The following is an 8,909-nucleotide window of genomic DNA, read 5'->3' on the forward strand; positions in this document are numbered from 1 at the left end:
ACTGGATAGGCACCTGCCTGGGGTCTTATGACCCTTCCCACCCCCAGTGCTCCTTCCTGCTCATGGCAGGGGGTCGGACTAGATGATCTGTCTAGGTCCCTTCTGATTCATTGATTCATTGATTCTGTACTGAATCTTTAATTCAGAATGGTTACATGCATTGCAGAGTACGCTCAACCAGCTATGCAAAAGTAGCTAAAGCATGATAGATGCTCCATACAGCAGTGTAACATAACCATGTGTTTTAGGAAGGGATCTAGAGAACAGCTTAATTGATGTGAAAGTATAAAGAGTGAGCAGAATGAGTGCTGCTGTTGAAATCTGACTGTGATTCCTGGGAAACTTTTGTTGTTTCTTTGTAACTCTTAATTTTCAGTAGAACTGTTTGTTATGCATGTGGGTCTTTACTAAACTATGTAAAGACATAGTTTTTATTCCCACATAGGGTGGGAATTTCTAAAGATGCTTAGGATATTTCTCTTTAAACAGATTTGAAATGTTGTATTTCCTGAAGAACAGAAACTTAAAATTACATCTACACATTCAGTAGAAGCCTTGGATTGGTTTGGTATTAGTACCCTGGTACTATCCTGCAAAGATGAGGAATAAATAATGATAAAGCTTTAATCTACACCAGTGGTTCTCATCCTTTTCTGGGTCAACGCTACCTCTCCACAACTTTGAGTGTTGTGGCACTCTCCAGTGAGAACTATACATAACTTACCTCAGTGCTTCTCAACTGGGTCCTGCCTTTGCCAGGGAAAACTACTGTGTAGGCCGGCTTCACAGCCAGCCCAGGAAGCTTTGTGGCACATACATGTGCTCTTCCTGCGTTAGGACTCCCTGATGTACCTAAAGTAGGCAGGAGGGTTGCCTCATGCTGCAGCTTTTCCAGGTCTGATCCTGCCCAACGTTTTCCAGAAAAAGAGCTGTACAAAACAAGTGGCACTGTCCTGCACACCTCTGAAAATGGTGTACATAACTTTACAGAAATACTTCATGGTAGATGTCAAAAAAAATTGGATGGCAAAATGTAATAGTCTGGAAGACATGTAGCTGGTAAAAATACTGTTCAACCTTAAACCTAATGCACAAAGGAAGATCTGAAGAGTCTGACTTCAGTGCTCAGTTCTATGGTATGTACAAAGATGATCACCATTGTCAGGGTTTTCTCTGCAGTTGTAGTAATGGCACATCTAAATAACAGGAGTACAATATCAAATTCCTGGAACTTGAAATACTTTATCTCTGCATGTGCTTATTTTTCATGCACTAATAATAATTTAGTGAGCACAGATTTGGCAGTTTCAGGTTATGTACCTGCCTTTGAAAATCTAGTCCTCACCAGGAAAGTGCTCCTCCTAACTTTTGTCTATGAAGAATATTTATTTTTCCTGTGATTGAATATGGCATAATTTAATGGCTGATTTATTTAGGTTAGTATTTCTTTCCTTCCTTTAGGCCTCAATTCATAGTCTCCAACCTTTGTAAAATACTCTTCTTCAGGACCTCCATCTTGCTATAAAGCTTATATGTTGTAACTACACAAAAAACCCAGAAGAAGCTCTCAACGCAAAGCATGGAAAGAACTTTGTTACAGTGAATCCTGTATTGCCAGGGCAGAGTCACTTGTCAAGGACAATAGCTGTTGGCAGAGTATTAATAAGTCAGAATTGGGAGGGCTGCCAATGAAAGCAAACTCTTTTGTAGTTTATGCAATGTTGTGCTAGACCATCAGTTTGAGTTCACCATTTATGACTGTCTGAAAACTGCCTTTCACCAGCAGTAAACAGAAAAGGGCTACTCAGCAAAATGGATAATGGACTTCTATGTACTGCAACACAAAAAGGGTGGATGGATCAGGGTGCTTGTGTGTCTTAAAGCTAACTTTCTTTTGCAGTAGAGAAACCCTGCACACCGTGCCAACAAAGGTTTGAAGTCCGTAAAATTCAGGTTGCCCTGAAGTTTCTTTTACATGTTTTCAAGAAAATTTGAGATAAAGTTATAGCACCAGAAAAAGACTTTTTCAAAATTTTGGCTATAAGGTGCCATCTAAAGATTTGACATTCCAACCACTTGTCACAAGAAGTATAGGTTTAGATACCTTTCTGCAAGACTTTTTTTTTACCAAAGAGATCCTCTGGCACCTAACAAAATAATGGACAGTTGCAACTGCTCAGTCCATGCTTGAGGCTGGAAGTCTAGGGACAGACATTTACACATAAACTGGTTTAAGTGATTAGAAACTGGTTTAAACCTGTAACAGAACAGATGCTCAGTGCACATAAATCAGTTTGAAAATGGCTGAAATCAATTTGATATAAACCTGGTTGAATGTAGTATCAGACTTAACTGATTTGGGTCAAACTGATTTATGCAATGTCTGTCCCAGACCCCTTCCTGGTTTGACTTAAACCAGAGTCCCCCAGCATCCCAGATGCTTTGCAGCCCTGGGCTGGGCTGGGCTGTCTGCTCCAGAGCAGGGCTGGCCCTGCCCCTCTGCTCCCTAGCTGAAGCTCTGGCAGAGACTGTAGGGTCTGCCTGGCTTCCCCCTGCACCACCTCCCCCTCACTGCTCAAACAGGGACTCCCCACTTCCTTCTCCCACAGCATGGACTGTACCAGCACATGGCATGCTAGCTAATGCTGAGAGGTGTCAGTGTAAGGCAGACAAGACAAAAGCAAACAGGACAGTGTCCACTTAGGGTGTTTTGGAACTAATCAACAGGTAGCTGGTAATGTCCTTCTGTTCCATCCTTGGAAAAACTTGTTTAAGAAGAGCTTGAACTAATGAGAGAGCCTTTTGTTTTCTTGATGGGATGCTAAACGCTGTGTTATCAAGTCCCTGCTGGCTTCCTCGCTGGTCAGGAGCAGGAAGGGGTGGTCGGGGGACCCCTCCCTAACAAAAGTGTCTTGCTGGAGCCTGGCCATATGCCCCCCCTCCCTCAGGTCAGCACTGTGGAAAGGAATGGGGGGCTACTCTAGTGCCACCCCCTGCCTTCCCTCCCCCACCTTCTAACCTAGCCACTGCAGGCATGTGCCTGTATTTTTTCAGTCCAAAGGGAATGTCTGTGCGCTTGAAAACCGGTTCAGCCCAGCCAGGTTAGACTAACCTGCAATGATTGAATCAATTCAGGCTCAGGCCTTTTGAATGTCTGTCCCTAGCCTCATGGACACTTGTAACTGTTCAGTCCATTCTTGAGCCTGGAAAAACCAGCACTTTTTGATTCATATCTAATTTCATGGGCAGGGAAAGTGGTGTATCCCACGGACGCTTGGAAAATATCCATGCTTGCTAACTCTGACAAAAGCTGGTAAGAATCTCAAATCACAGATGTGATGAACATGTTCCATTCATCTGTTATTTCGCTATTACTAGAAAAGGACCGGAACATAAACCCTGAATCTGCCCATTCCAAACCATTGGAATCCTGGACAGATGTCTGCGGCTTACCCAGTCCCTCATCACTTCAATGATACAGTGGCAGCTATATACTATTGCTATGGGTTTGTATGATAGCTCACTTCCTTCCAATTCAACCTGCCAATTATAAAGGCCTTAGTAAGGAGCCCTGATTTTTATTTATTTTATTTACAAAGTATTTTTACTTAATTTACAAAGTACGTTCCATTGAGCTACTTCAGTTCCTAAAGAGACAATCCATACAAGAGCTTAATACAGTGCAACTAACCACTTAGTTAATTTGCTTCTAACTTTTCTGCATGTTCACCTTGTAGATAAGCCCTAAGGAGAACAAAACACCAATCTTCTATATAACGCATCATCTCAGGTCAACAGGGAACAGAAATTATGCTATGTAACTCAGGCAACCTATGGGCAGTCTGTGAACAACACTGTATTCAACTATAACAGCACACCACTGACAATTCTGAAAATACAGTTTGGTCATGGAGAAGTTGTAGAAGAAAGACCAAGCTCAGGAAGTCCATTGTTTACTCAGTAGGTCCAACAGCTGTCATTTGCAGCTTGGTTTCTGGGCACCATGTGGTACATTTCAGCATATGGCTGAACATGAAATTTAAGACCTGTAGATCAGCATGGAGCTCATTTTCTCCCACCCTTCCCCAGCTGCTCAGAATTTCATGTGAAGTATTTTTAAGATAGCCTTAAAATGTGTCCTTTTTAGATGGAGCAGTCTCCATTTCCTGTTTTGTCCATGTGGTCTGCCTCAGGCTTACCACCTCTGCCCTCTTTTCCTTCCCTTCCTGGAGTGGTGAAACTTGCATCTCTAAGATTAACTTTTATAGGGACTGGAGACAAAGGGGACTCTGCAAAAAAAATAAGAAAAGCAACTCTTTTTGCCTGCTTTTTAGCTGGACTTTTCTTTTAAAGGTACAGTACCTCTTTTTATCTTAAATAAGCTTGATCATCATCCTATTACTCCACTAGTCATGTGCTATTGTCACTGATCGCTGATTGAATAAGTGTAACTCACCCTCAGAAAGGTAACTGAAAGAAGTTAACAGGCTTCAAATCTCTTACAGGTAGCTATTTAGGAAGAAACAAGATTTGGAAAGCAAGGACTTTTCCACCTTTCTTTGGCCTAGGAAACTATTCTTGAAAAACATAGTGTGCTTACAAAGCTATTGGTTGGATGTAATATTTTGTCTATTCCTAACTTCAGCGTACAAAATCAGTAACTCCCCATCTCGTTGCAGATTATCCACTGGAGCTGTGGTGGGGTAGGTATCACAGCTCTGCATTTTTATATGAATAAGGATGAAATTTCTCCTCCACTTGGGGATCTAGGCAAGCAGAAAAAATATGCCTTGCTTTGACCAAAAGACCATCTATACTCAGGTCAGATTCTCAGACTGAGGATCTGATAGAAGTGCTGTTCCTTTTTATTTGTCCCAGAAGTAAGGGCTTGCCAGTGCATGTCTTTTGGATTAAGTTATTTGCTTCTCTAGAGGTGCTAATATCTGCAGCAACCCCTCAAATACGTGATTCTGGTTGCACAAGCATAATGACAAGAGCTGGGTGGCAATATTGCTTCTGTGACAGAAATGTGGCAGCCTACCAGTGTTAAACTCTGCTACTTGCTTGTAAAGGACTTGGGACACCACTGGGAGGTTAGTGTGTGGAAGGGCTAGTTAGTGAAACTTTCCTGGCGTCCCACTGATGAGAAGAAAGAATTCACTGAAGACAGCACTACCCAGAGGAATATTCCCTGATAGTTTCTCTGCTTTCAGAAGTGTCTGCCAAGTCTCTTTTTACTGTTATACATTTGACCACTTTGGGGCATACAGCCCTATCTTGCTCCCACTGGGTGTGTCTATACATATGCTTGACTGAGCAGTAGACTAATTTACTGTGCAGTAAGGTGTCACCATCTACACACCCTCAGCAATTAAGCCAACATAGATTAATTCACAGTGCTGTCACACAAGTCCTTTCAGACACAGATACTATGCAATGGCACAATAAATTACTGCACTTAAAAGCACATGTAGACAGTGACATTGGGATTCATTTACTCTGGCTCAAATTGTGTTCAAATGTAGTTTATTCACATATTAATTCCACATGTAGACACGTCCACTGACTGTGAGATCACAGTTGACTATATTGTTATGCAACCTCTATTGTGCCTGACCTGCTCCATCCCCAAAATGTAGCCATCTCCAATAGAGGTCACTTGCTGCAGAATACAAAGCAGTCACACAGATGTCTGTTTGTTAAAGATTAACAAGATCTAACCCAATTAGTATGGTAAGGCCTACAATGAGTGTTCAGCACAGATGTTGCCAGGCATCTCCTGCATCATGTAGCACCAGCTTCTTACTGGGGACAGATTAAAGTGTGATTGAGCCAACAAGAATATTGCCAACAAAAATGTCCAGTACTTCCAGAAGAACTCTTAAAATATTCACCTGTAGCATCACCCCTTCCCTGCCCCTGGGTATCCTTTCTCAGCAAGAGTATTTCCCTGCTTCTCAAGAAAAAGGGCAAGATCAGGATAAAACCTCATTTTCAGATTCACTCTGCAGATCAGTCACTCATTTTACATTTAAAACTCTACTGAGCTCCTTCCGATGTCTGTAAGTTCTTCCACCTCACAGACCTTTCAGCTCAGTCCACTAAACAGTCTTATTGGATCTCCTGTTTCTTCCTTAAAAGGGGGAGTTTCTTTCACATATGGGTCCAGTCAAATTGGCACTTTAGCAACAAAGGCTAATGCAATAGGGACGGATATATGGGCATGACACTCAAATGGTTAATAGAAATTCTTGTTTTATCATCTGCACAGGAAAATGACTGCACTTTTCTGAGGCTTTTTTTTTTTCATAGAATAGGCTGCTATCCTTCCTGGTTATCTGCATCCTGTGGTAACTTCCTCTCTTCAGTTAAAATGAAGTTTATCTATAAAATCCTGAGCTCCGTATGCGAGTAACAAGCAAGAGGGAAAGTTATAACCATTCTTTTGAGCAGTGTGATGATAGTATGATTCCTGCTTACTCTGTGCATGTGTCTGCAAATACTATGGTTAGCACAGCATGTTCAGTGCTGAAAAACTGAGTAAATTTTTTACAAAAACAAATGTACACTCCACCCAGATGAGAAATCAAACCCCTGATCTAGCAGTCCAAAGCTCTCATTATCTCATGCAAAACAAGTATGTAAGTGATTATATAAGTTTGCAAGGCAACTGCATACGTACAAACCATTTCAGGAAAAAAGCCAATAAATATTAATGTGATTGCAGTTCTAGTAATAGACAAGCTGATGGGCTCAGTAGAGAAGATAGATAAAAGATTGCAGAGGTTTTCCTTTGTGTTCATGGGTAATTATGGAAAGGAATTTAAGCGCTTAGGAGGGATATTTCTAAATTAGAGGAGAGGGAAATAAAAAATCAAATGGAATAGATCTGAGAGAACAATCATGAACACCAGAGAATAGTGGCATGTGAGAATGGAATGCTATATGCATATTGCATTTTGATTGCTAACCTGTATATGCGTAACAGAACTGCTATAGCTTCTCTCTAATAAAAGCAGGCTTTAAAAAGCCTATAAATGCAGTCAGACAGAATGACAGTATCTTAGGATGTGCATATATAGTATTCACAAGGTACTGTGCTATGCCAACCTACCTTTGCTTCATACAGAAAATCCAGGAAGGATGGAGGAATGAAATATTTAGTGTCTTGATATCATAAAGCATGCTTAAATTAACGTAATAAAATGATTCCCAGGTTCCTAGAGGATTAATTTAAAATGATGTCTCCTCCACATCTGCTCCAAGGCCAGAAACAGTCAAAGGGAGAAATGCAGCAAAAGCCCCTGAGCGAAATACACAGAAGAATGAGTCATAACTATTAAATCAAGAAATTAGCAAACAATTTTGCACAAAGGGCCTAGAGACAGCAGCCCCTAAGAAGCTAATTAGGAAGATACAAGTGCTCTTATCTTTGAACCCTTGTATCTTCAGGCCAGTCACCAAGGTGTTCCTGGCATTTTCCAGCTTAGGAATTAGCTTGGGATTCAGGAGATCTAAGTTCAGTTCCTGGCTAAATTCATTGTAAACTTGGTCATGTCTTTTAGGATGCGTCTCTGCTGTAGCTGGGAGGTATGACGGCAGCACATGCAGGCACATCTGAGCTAGTTAATATAAGCAGCCTGGGAGACAGTTGTATGATTTGCTGGAGCCCACCTAGGACCCTGTGTATTTATTCAGGTGGGTAGCCTGGTACTCATGTAAGTGCTTGGCACTTCCTTACTTAGACATAGTTAGCTGTGTTAGTCTCAAGCCAAGTAGAAGGCAGGGTAGATTTGCACCTTATAGACTAACCAAAATAGATAGATAGATAGAGCACAAGCTTTCTTGAGCTGAACCTCAGTTCATCAACTGCTATGAAAGGATGGATCTGCAGAAAGCAGAGTATAAGAAAGAGAGAAATTAGGCCCCTGGCAGATGTTGCATGTAAGACATGATTCATAGAATCAATGAGTTGGAAGCAAGGTGTCTCCCCTGGTGGGGCTGTGCACCTCCTGGGTAAGATGGAGGTCCTAGATCCCTCCTTTCTCCGCTGCTCCTGGCTCCTGAGTGCCAGGAGCTATGTCAAACTCTGGCTTTTAAAGGCCGCGGTTTGAAATTCCCACTGCTGCTCCAACAGCCAATCAGGTGCTCTGATATTACTGGAAGTGCCTGCCAGTGATCCCGCCCCCTACGCTCCCCTGCTGGGGGGATCCAGTGCCTCCTGAGCCTGCTTCCTGGGGGTAAACCCCGGCGGTGCTCCCTGGCTTGGGGGGACAGTCCCCCCTAGTCCTCCCCCTGTTTGTGCGCTTGGGAGCACGGCTCCCTTCCGGCTCCGTTAAGAGGGATCCGGGGGGCTTCCCCTCTGGATCCGGCTTAACTACATTGGTCCCTCTGCCCCACTTACCTTAGGGGGTTCAGCTGCTGCTGCCCCCGCTGCTGCTGCATTTGCCTCTGCTCCAGGTCCGGTAAGGGGGCACACGTGCATGCGCAACACACATGTGCCTAGATCCCTCCTCTCCCTGCTGCTCCTGGCTCCCTCAGCTTGTGGCCATTGTTCCTGGTGACTCCAAGGGGGGCCCTGGTGAACAGACTTTCCCCGAGTCCCTGCTGCTGGCCCCTGATAAGGTTGTAGGCAGCCACAAGATCCCCCCTCAGTCTCCTCTTGCAGAGACTAAAGAGATTCAGGTCCCTCAGCTTCTTCTCATAGGGCTGCTCACGGAGGCCCCCAAGCATATGAGTGGCCTCCTCTGGATCCTCTCCAGCTTCTTCACATCCCTCTTGAAGTGGACACAGTACTCCAGCTGTGGCCTGACCAGCACTGCATAGAGGGGGAGCAAGACCTCTCTGGACCTGTTAGTGATGCCCCTGTTGATGCAGGACAGGGTGCGGTTGGCTCTGCCTATTGCTTT

At 43.3% G+C, this 8,909-nt stretch overlaps 1 long non-coding RNA gene across 1 annotated transcript in view; it reads right to left on the minus strand.

Moving 5' to 3' along the window:
• LOC109309522 overlaps nt 1-8,909 on the minus strand; it is a 23,179-nt gene that overhangs the window by 7,917 nt on the left and 6,353 nt on the right. The gene's annotated exons all lie outside the window — the stretch shown is intronic.

The sequence above is a fragment of the Crocodylus porosus genome, unplaced genomic scaffold (assembly GCF_001723895.1).
Source record: "Crocodylus porosus isolate Cpor-Errol unplaced genomic scaffold, CroPor_comp1, whole genome shotgun sequence".
Taxonomy (NCBI): domain Eukaryota; kingdom Metazoa; phylum Chordata; order Crocodylia; family Crocodylidae; genus Crocodylus; species Crocodylus porosus.